We start from the raw sequence: 10,490 nt of genomic DNA, 5'->3' as shown, positions 1-10,490 counted from the left end.
TTTTTGATTTATTGTAGAGATGAGGTCTTGCCAAGTTGCCCAGGAGGGTCTTGAACCAGCGGGCTCAGGCAATTCACTCACCTCAGCCTCTCAAAGCGTGGGATTACAGGCTGAGTCACTGAGCTTGGCTGAAAGACATTTTCTAAAGTAGGCTTCCCTATTTTGCATTCCCACCAGTAGAGGATGATGGTTCCAATTTGTCTACATTCTCACCAACACATTTTGATTCTAGTTATTCTTGTAGGTTGTAGAGTAGTATCTCATTGTGATTTTAATTTGCATTTCCTTGATAAATATTGATGTTGAGCATCTTTTTATGTACTTATTAGTCATTTGTGTATCTTCTTTGGAAAAATATCTATTCAGATCCCTTGCTCATTAAAAAAAATTAGGTTGTATTTTTTATTATTGAGTTGTAATGGTTCTTTATATATATTCTTGATACAATCCTTATCAGATATATTATTTGGAAAAAATGTTATCCCACTCAGTGGGCTATCAATTCACTTTTTATGTGCTATTCTTTGAAATACAAAAGTTTGCAATTTTGATGCTTTCTAGTTTATATATATATAGACTTTGGTGTCATTTTATAAAAACATTGGCTAACCCAAGGTCACAAAGATTTACCCCTATGTTTTTTTTCCCTAGAAGTTTTAAGTTTTTAAAACTCTACAATTAGATTTTTAATTTATTTGAGTTAACTTTTTTATATGGTGTGAGTAGAGCCCTAATTAATTTTTTAATGTAGATATTCAGTTATTTCAGCATCATTTTCTAAAAGACTATCCTTCTCCAATTTAATTGTTATAATGCCCTTGTAAAATTATCATAAATATGAGGGATTATTTCAAGATTCTCAATCCCTTATAGCCAGTACCACCCTGTTTTGATTATTGTAGTTTTGTAATAAGTTATGAAATTGAGAGAGGTGAGTCTTCCAACTTGGTTCTTCCTTTTCAAGACTATTTTGACTATTTTTGATCCCTTCATATAATTTTTTGGATCAGCTTGTCCATTTGTTCAAAAAAGTCAACTGGATTTTCTTTTTTTTTTTGAGTTGGAGTCTCACTCTGTCGCCCAGACTGGAGTGCAGTGGCCGCTCCCGGCCACCGCAGTCTCGACCTGCTGGGCTCCGCCTCAGCCTTCCCAGTAGCTGGAATTACAGGCATGCGCTACCACGCCCGGCTGATTTTTTGATTTATTGTAGAGATGAGGTCTTGCTGCCCAGGTGGGTCTTGAACCCGCTGGCTCAGGCAATTCACTCACCTCAGCCTGCCAAAGGCACGGGATTACAGACTGAGCCACCGAGCCCGGCTTCAACTGGATTTTCATAGGAATTGCATTGAGTTGTAGATCAATTAGGGGAGTTTTGCCATCTTAACAATAGTCTGAAGTCTCTCAATCCATGAACCATGTCTTTTTACTTATTTGGTTCTTCTATAATTTATGTTAATGTTTTATAGTTTTCAGAGTATAAGTTTTATACTTCTTTTGTTAAATTTATTTCTAAGTATTTTATTACTGTATGCAATTGTAAATTGAATTGTTTCCATTATTTAATTTTGGTTTGTTCATAACTACTGTATAGAAATACAATTGATATTTGTATATTTATCTTGTATCTTGCAACCTTGTTAACTATATTTATTAGTTCTAATAGTTTTTTTCTCCTTGAATTTCTTACGGATTTCTATGTACCAGGTTATGTCAGCTGTGAATAGAGTCAGTTTAATGACCTCTTTTAAAATCTGAATGCCTTTTGTTTTATGTTCTTGTCTAATTGTCCTTGCCAAAGATGATAACTTCTTAAGAGAATATCATGAACCATAGTAACAAGTTTCATGCTCCTCACAAGTTCTTTACTCCTAATTGCTATCACTGGGCTGAGTTATCATCTGGGATTTACTACCAGGCTGATAAAGAGCAAAAACTTAGGAAAACTAGCAAAAGGAGATGTGATAAAGAAAGAGAAACATGAGGAGAGGCAGAGAGAGAGAGAGAGAGAGAGAGAGAGAGAGAAGAGAAGTCAGAGGAAGAGATAGCTTTAGGGCTGAAGATGACCTTCCTGAGCCCTATGAAGGCAGTAGTGACAGAAGTGAAGCTGTTAGTTATTATGCATGGCCTTCCTGCCACCAGGAAATGTAGGCAATGATGATATAGCTTAGTGAAAGCTTTCATTTCCTTTATATAGAGTATCAAATTATTTATACAGGATAGATAGCTTTAGAGAAAATAATAATAGATTGGCAAATAATGTAATACAAGGTGTTCCATGTAGAAAACACCCATTCTGGCCTTTGTTAGTGGGTCTGAAATGACTTTGGACCAGGAATAGAGAGTGAAGCACTGTTTGTGTTGTTGCTCTTCCTTGGCCATTGGTGAAAACCTGGGCATAAATGACAGGTAGGAGTGGAAAGGTAACCAAGAGGAGAAAATTTTAATCTCCATGATCCTTCTCCAAATGCTGCTCTTTCCTGAAGAGCAAAGGTAACCATGAAGATTATTGATTTGTAGTTAATTTGTTCAGTCTCTGGGTGAGAGTGCATATTTTAAATTGGATAAGCTGAGAACTGTTGGACCTAGAAAGATATTAGTATCTGAAAGAAGAATGATTCTTCAGAGGTTTGGGGGTTATAAGTAAATATCCTTGGGGCACGTGACAATTTCAAGAAAATTAATCAGAAAATGTGCATGTCAGAATGCAGGCAGCACAAGACTATGAACTGTGCAACTTCTGGAATAACAAAAGGCAAACAAGACCCTTAAGGAAATGAACTGGTTTAGAATTATGAATCACTGAGCCCATTTCTTTCAATGATTAATGATGAATCACTGTTTTAACTCTGGATGAAATAATAGGCTGCATCTGAGGAGCTCCATCAATCATCATAAGAATTAGGCTTGTGCCAATTCATTACTGCAGGGTCGACATGTGCTGAACAGTTGAGCTGAATTTCAGGAAGGGGTGAACTCTAGGCAAGGGCTTGCTTAAAAGAATGCAAACATTAGGGGTCTATTCTTGCCTGAATGGATGGGAATTTATGAGTAAAGAATAGATCCTATTATATCAAACCTCATCTGGAAGCTTAACAAAACACCAACTTCAAAGTCTTTTGACTTTTTGGTATTCAAGCTCATGATACAATAGACAACTAACATATCTTATAAAATCTGATACTTTTATCTGTTTTTTGCTTTTTGCATTTCCTGCATTCAGAAAGTGATTAGCAATCTACATTTGGATTTCAGCAGGCATGAAAGTAAGCAAATTTAGCTTCTTTTTCTTCTTTGAAGAGTAAAATCATCCTTGTGAAATCCTAGAAAAACTTCTTTTCTATAAACTTATTTTTTTCTTTTAATTTTTTTCTTTTGAAGATGTGGGATGCAATTCAGGGTTAGGAATACAAATGTTCATTATGCAGGTACCCTTGTTGATGATGTATCTCCCCTTCCCCAGGCTAAACTTATTAATGATAATAAAAATCTGAACTACAAGCAGCAGGAAGAAACCTTGTCCATACAAACAAGAAGTCAGTCTGGATTTATCGTTTGCCAACTTCACAGGTCTTGAGCTGAAAAGAGGGTTGAACAGTTGTTCCAGTAGACATAAACTGATGTGCTTCAAAGATACATAGAAAGCATGTATGCCTCTCTTGCGGTGGCCAAAAGTAATAGGAAATCCAAGAGAGTTTCATGTAGCTCTTAACTCCAACTTGTGTGGTATTGATAAAGTAGGAGAAAAACTCACCCAAGTTACAAAGGACATATATTATTATGCTTACTTAGTTCTAGTAATCTTTAGTAATTCACAACCTCATTTGGAAATTTGACTTGTCCTATGTAATACATATATTTTTTTTCCAAATCAAAAGCATATAGGATTTTTGAAGGAAAGTCAAGAATTGGACCAGAATTTTAAACATTTTATTTTTTTTAGTTAGGTATTTACTTATTTATATTTTTAGGGACAAAGTCTCACTATTTCTCCCAGGCTGGCCTTGAACTCTCTGTCTCAAGCGATCCTCCTGCTGCAGTCTCCCAAGTAGCTACTGCAGGCATATACCACCAAACTCGGCTTAAAAATCTTTCATTTAAAAATACTACTTAAAATGGAGATTTAAAAAAATACAGGCTTTCTTAAAGTAGTTTCCACCAGTATGTGTATTAAAAAAGAACAAGACTGGGCACAGTGACTTAAGCCTGTAATCCCAGAACTTTGGGAGGGAGCAGATTGTCTGAGCCCACAGGTTTGAGAACAGCCTGGGCAACTTGGCAAGACCCCATCTGTACAATAAAAAAAAAAAAAAAGACGGGCATGGTAGCATGTGCCTATAGTTCCAGCTATTTGGAAGGCTGAGGTGGAAGGATCACCTGAACCCAGCAGGTCAATGCTGGGGTGGCTGTGAGCATGCCACTGAACTCCAGACTGGGCGACAAAGTGAGACTCCAACTCAAAAAAAAAAAAAAAAAAAAGAAAAGAAAAAGAAAAGATTGAAAGGGATTTGAAAAACTTGAATCATTTAGATATATACATAAAGCGATTGTGCGTAGCTTACATATGTGCATACACACACACACACAATTTTGCACGAAGCTTTTATCACTGAAATTCAATAGCTTCCTAACCAATTTGTCTGATGCAAGATTCTTTTTTCATTCAATCTACTTTTCATAACTTTCAGAGAGAACTTCTTAAAACATAAGCTTTTCTGATGACCCTGCCTTACTTAAAATTCCAGTGAGGGAAACATTAATGGTTGCCAGCCCTTATGGCCTGGGCATCTTAGGTGGTGAGAGTGGAGGATGGGCCAAGGGCAGAGCATGGCAGAGACATGAAGCCTTCTACACATCAGATACCATCCATGCCCTGAATAAGACCTCACAAATGCTTGTAGAGATTGTTGTTTATAAATAAGTAGATTAATTTCAAAGCATATATACACATTTTCTTGATCATGGGATATTAAAAGTATGACCATTTTAGTAGAAAAAGAAATAAAGAGTATTCACATTTGAAAAGAAGAAATCAAACTATCTCTGTATGCTGATGATATGATCTTATACCTAGAGAATGCTAAAGACTCCTCCAAAAGACTCCTGGACTTGACACATGAATTTGGTAATGTTCCAGGAAAAAAAATCAACACACACAAATCAGTAGCATTGCTATATACCAATAGTGACCAAGCTGAGAATCAAATCAAGCATTCAGTTTCATTTACAATAGCAGCCAAAAAGCTAAAACACCTAAGAGTTTGTTTTACCAAGGAGGTGGAAGATACCTAAGGAGAACTACAAAACTCTGATGCAAAAATTTGCAGTGAACACAAACAAATGGAGAAACAGCCCAAGCTCATGAACTGGAAGAATCAACATTGTCAAAATGACAATATTACCCAAAAGAATCTAGAAATCCAATACCATCTCTATCCAACTACCAATGTCATTTTTCACAGACTTAGAAAAAAATAAAACTGAAATTGATATGGAACCAAAAAAGTGCCAGCATAGCCAAAGCATTCTAAGCAAAAAGAACAAAGCTGGAGGCATCACATTTCCTGGCTTCAAATTATACTACGGCTGTAATAACCAACTGATCTTTGGCAAAGCAGACAAAAACAATCACTAGGGAAAGTACACCCTATTCAATAAATGATGATGGGAAAATTGGATAGCTGCATGCAGAAAAATGAAACTTGATCCCTACGTTTCTCCACATACAAAAATTAACTCAACATGGATTAAAGACTTAAACATCAGACCTGAAATCATAAAAATCCTAGGAAAAAACCTAGGGAAAACTTTTAAGGACATCAGCTTAGGCAAATAATTTATGACTAAAACCCCAAAAGCAAATACAGCTAAATAAAAAATAAATAAGTGGGACTTAATTAAGCTAAAACGTTTCTGCACAGCAAAAGAAATAATCAACAGAGCAAACAGGCCACCTACCGAATGGGAGAAGATATTCACAAACTACACATCTGACAAAGGACTAATATCCAGAATCTACAAAGAACTCAAACAAATCATTAAGAAAAAAGTAAATGATCCCATTAAAAAATGGGCAAATTGCATAAATAGATATCTTTAAAATATATATATACAAATGGCCTACAAACATATGAAAAAATGCTTAACATCACTCATAATCAGGGAAACACAAGTTAAAACCACCTTATGCTGGTCAGAACGCAAGTTAATACCACCTTATGCTGGTCAGAACCCTCATACTCAGTGATCGATCACAGAGACAAAGAACCGAATACCACATGTTCTCACTCCTAAGTGGGTCCTGAACATTTATCACAAGACTTTAAGAGAGGGATCAGCAGTAGTAGGACACTGCTATGGGAGGCGGGGGTGGGGGGCAGACACACATAACATCACTAAGGATACTTGATCCTAAACTAGCAGAAGTGAAGACCAGTGGGTGGCCTAAACTTCACCTGTATGTAGACCACTTATGTACCTAATCCTGACATGTACCCCATATCTTTAAAATAAAAAAAGATGCTGGCCAGGGTGCAGAGAAAAGGAAACACTTGTACACTGTTAATGGGAGTGTAAATTAGTACAACCTCTAGAGAAAGTGGTATGGAGATTACTCAAAGAACTAAAAGTAGAGCAACCATTTGATCCAGCAATCCCACAACTAGGTGTCTACCCTAAGAAACAGAGATTGTTATATAAAAAAAGACCTGTACTCGCATATTCATTGCAGCATAATTCACAATTGCAAAGATGTGGAATCAACTTAAATACCCAATGACCAATCAGTAGATAATGAAAATGTGGCATATATATACCATGGAATACTATGTAATCATAAAAAAGAATAAAATTATGTCTTTTGTAGCAACATGGATGGAGCTGAAGACCAACATCCTAAGTAAACTGACTCAGAAACAGAAAACCAAACACTACATGCTCCCATTCATATGTGGGAGCTAAATGGTCACAAAGTTGGAAATAATGGATACTGGGGACACCAATAAAGCCAGAGGAGAGAGGAGAGTTAGGGTTCAGAAACTACTTATGGGTCACAATGTTCACTATCTGGGGGATGGGCCACCTGAGACATCCAATCCCCACTACTATACAATATGTCCATGTTACGAATACACATGTGTACACTTGAATCTAAAATAAAAAAAGAGGGACCTTCTTATTCCCAAAGCTTAGGAGTCAGCAGCTATAGGGTAAAGGACAAACTTTATAGGGTAAATGTGAATGATGATCCAACATAAGCCAACTTGGCCCATAGGCTCCATCAAACACAACTGTTCCAGTGTTAGCTCTTTCTGCCTCTTATGCCCACCCTGACAATCTCTGTCTGCACCCAAGAATCTCCTGGAAGTGACTGTAATTCACCCTTTTCTGTGCCACAGTCACTTCTGTATTCCTGCATGCTACGGTATTTTTCATATCACACCATCATTATTTTCCTATCTACTCCACTAGTTTGTTAGCAGATTCTGCCACACCTTCCTTTTTGGATTTCTCCCTTTGCCAGTTCTCCTGAGGAGGAAGGGAGAAATTTGCCGATTCTTGCTTAAGGCTTGTTTAATTGAACTATATTTTAAAACATAAAGCCAGTGCCAGGATTGAAAAATGCTAGGAGAAGGCCAAAAATGGAACTCTCTTAAAAACAAACAGGAAAGAAAACAACACACAGCACATACCAACTGTAGGTGGGTGGCTAGCTGTTGATGTTAAGAGCCAAATAAAAGATTTCCAAAAAAAGTTGAAGAGATGGAGCACAGGAAAGAAAGCTTGGTATTTAAAATGAACTTAGAGTGAAGTTAAGGCATATTTTAGAAGCTGAGACAGAAAAACCCTCCTGGAACTGACTTTCACATACAAGCTAGGCGTTGCGGAGGCAAACAATAAGAAGTAGGAGGATTTGAGATTAGGAAAATGAGCACTGAGCCCAGGCCTGCTCCGCACACCACAGAAGGAGTTGCTGGCACCTCTGCGTAGGGGGTGGATGGTGTTGGGCATTTTAGCCCTGAGCGAATTGACAAACAGCCCAGGTGCAGGTGGCTTGGACCAGCTGCACCAAGACCCATGGAGATGCCTGGATTTTGTTCCTCTGCACTCAAAGCAGACGTGGCTATGGAAATTTTACTGGGTAAGCTCCCAGGTACGGTGAAGCTTATAGATAAGAATCAGCCCAACTCTGCTTTGAGGTGCTTACCATTACATTGAGAAGAAAACACAGGCTTATCATCTCTGGATACCCAGAGGCAAGCTGAAGGCCAGGTGCTTAGTGCTGGTTGGAAAGAATAAATGAGGAAATGGCGAACATACAATTACATGGTTCCACATGATAGCCTGCCTGACAGGGGAGTTAAGGCCATTACAGCCTGAAATTCAGAGAAGGTGGTCCCGGAGAACTGTGTGGAGAGCAAGTGAACTGCCGTATTCCCCCTTCCCCCATAAACTGTCTTGATGAATTTTAGATACTTTTGTTAATTCTATGTTCCCATTATCCTGACTGAGAAAGCAGAGCCAGTAAAAACTAGGAGGGCAATTTGAAACTATCAAGACTGGTTTGCAAATTAGGGAGAGTGAGAAATTTTCTTTCTAAAGACCAGACAGAATTCCTGTTGGTAACTTCCTTTTCACTGCCAAACTGAATTTAACGATATTCTTACTCCAGGAGGACTGTTTTTGTTGGTTTGGGCTGCTATAACAAAATACCTTATATTGGGTAATTTATAAACAACAGAAGTTTATTGCTCACAGTTCTGGAGGCTGGGAATCCAAGATCAAGGTATTGACTGATTTGGTATCTGGTGAGGTCCTGTTCTTCATAGATGGCACCTTCTATCTGTGTCCTCATAAAGTAGAAAAGGTAATTAAGCTCCCTCAAATCTCTTTTATATGGCACTAATTCCATTCATGAGGGTGGGGCTCCCATGACCTAATCACTGCCCAAAGGCTCCACCTCTTAGTACCATCACCTTGGGGATTAGGTTTCATCATATGCATTTTGGGAAGACACAAGCATTCAGACTACAGCAAGGACCAAACTAGAGATGGCAGATAGTATTCAGTGAAGATGAGAATTGCTTCTTCTTTGTCTCTCACATCGCTTAGCACAGCATTATTAAGCACAGCAACTTTATTTGCGGAATTGAGCTGAATGTCACTTGAGGTGCTTTGGAAATGTTTCCTCCATTCTTTGTAGAGTTTTCAGCGTTCAAGTTATTGACTTTTTTTGGATTGAGTGAAATGGTGAACTGACATGCTTTTGTGTCCTCTGGTTATTTATAAGCTGAAATTTAATTAATTATTTTTTTTAACTTAAGAAATTCAATACCTTTTTTTGAGTTTTTATTTTGTACCAGTCACATGTACTAGACACTCAGAATTCATCAGGGAGCAATGCCAAAAAAAGTCTTTGCCCTCATGGGTCCTATATTCAGTGCAGGAAAATCTACTGTATTAGTTGCAAATATCCTGTCACTGCTATATTTTCCCTTTATAATGAAATGAATGAGATTTTATAGGCACTTTTGTATGTCATTCATTATTGTTGACTACTTAGTTGACTGTCATTCTGAGCTCTAAATGGCTCCGTAGATCTCTGTTTTGGTCTCTATGCATATATGCCCTTTCAGATAATATGTGCATCCCTACCAACATTTGGAAGAAAGGCTGAACGAAACATATATTATTATACAGTACTTACATGGGTAAGCCGAATTAAGACTATTAGAACTTCCAAGAAATCTTTTAAGACCCAACCAGGCTAAATACAAATTCTAATCCAAGTCTTGGTATTTTATCCTGACTTTATTCTTGCTTCCAGTTACAAACTTTTCACTCAGCTACATCCCTGTCTATCTGGTATTACAAAGCTTAACCCTGACCCTGAGCTTAACATTTTAGAAGGCTCTTTTTTCTTTAGTGTGAAAGGCAGCTCCACTGAGTCAGGAGCTTCAGAGCATCTCCAGTTCAGCCCTCATATTTCAGATTGCCTTGCTCTGTTGGTTCTAAGCCACGTGCATTAAGCAGGACAACAACCCTCCCTACAGGTGCAGAGAGCATTTTACTTGGCCAGGAGCCCACAAAAGAGGGAAAAGGGTGAGGAAAAATTTTTCCTATTCCTTTTGGGATTCACATAAATAGTTTTTAACTTGGGGTCTCTCATCCTTGACTAAGTCCTAGCTGAGAACCTGATGTGATGGGGGAGAGGGACTTGAGGGTTCCCATTCAAAGTGACTGGTGGAAACTGCTGTGCATTTTGGCTGGGGCAAGGGGATGTCATAATTGGATCCACATTTTGCTTCTTCCAGTGATTTCAGTGAAATCTTCCATTTCCCTTACTTGTAATGCAAGAAAAATACCACTCTTAGAGACTTGTTCCAAAGTCTAAAGGAAGTAATTTTCACAAAAACTTGGTACCTGTGAACTGTTGGTGTGAATGGTGTTGAGGCCCTACCTAAGGACACCAAATTTAGCATCTAAAAGTACAG

Source organism: Carlito syrichta, unplaced genomic scaffold (genome assembly GCF_000164805.1).
Source record: "Carlito syrichta isolate Samal-C Ts95f unplaced genomic scaffold, Tarsius_syrichta-2.0.1 Scaffold308996, whole genome shotgun sequence".
Taxonomy (NCBI): Eukaryota; Metazoa; Chordata; class Mammalia; order Primates; family Tarsiidae; genus Carlito; species Carlito syrichta.
Note: the sequence above shows the minus strand (reverse complement) of the source record.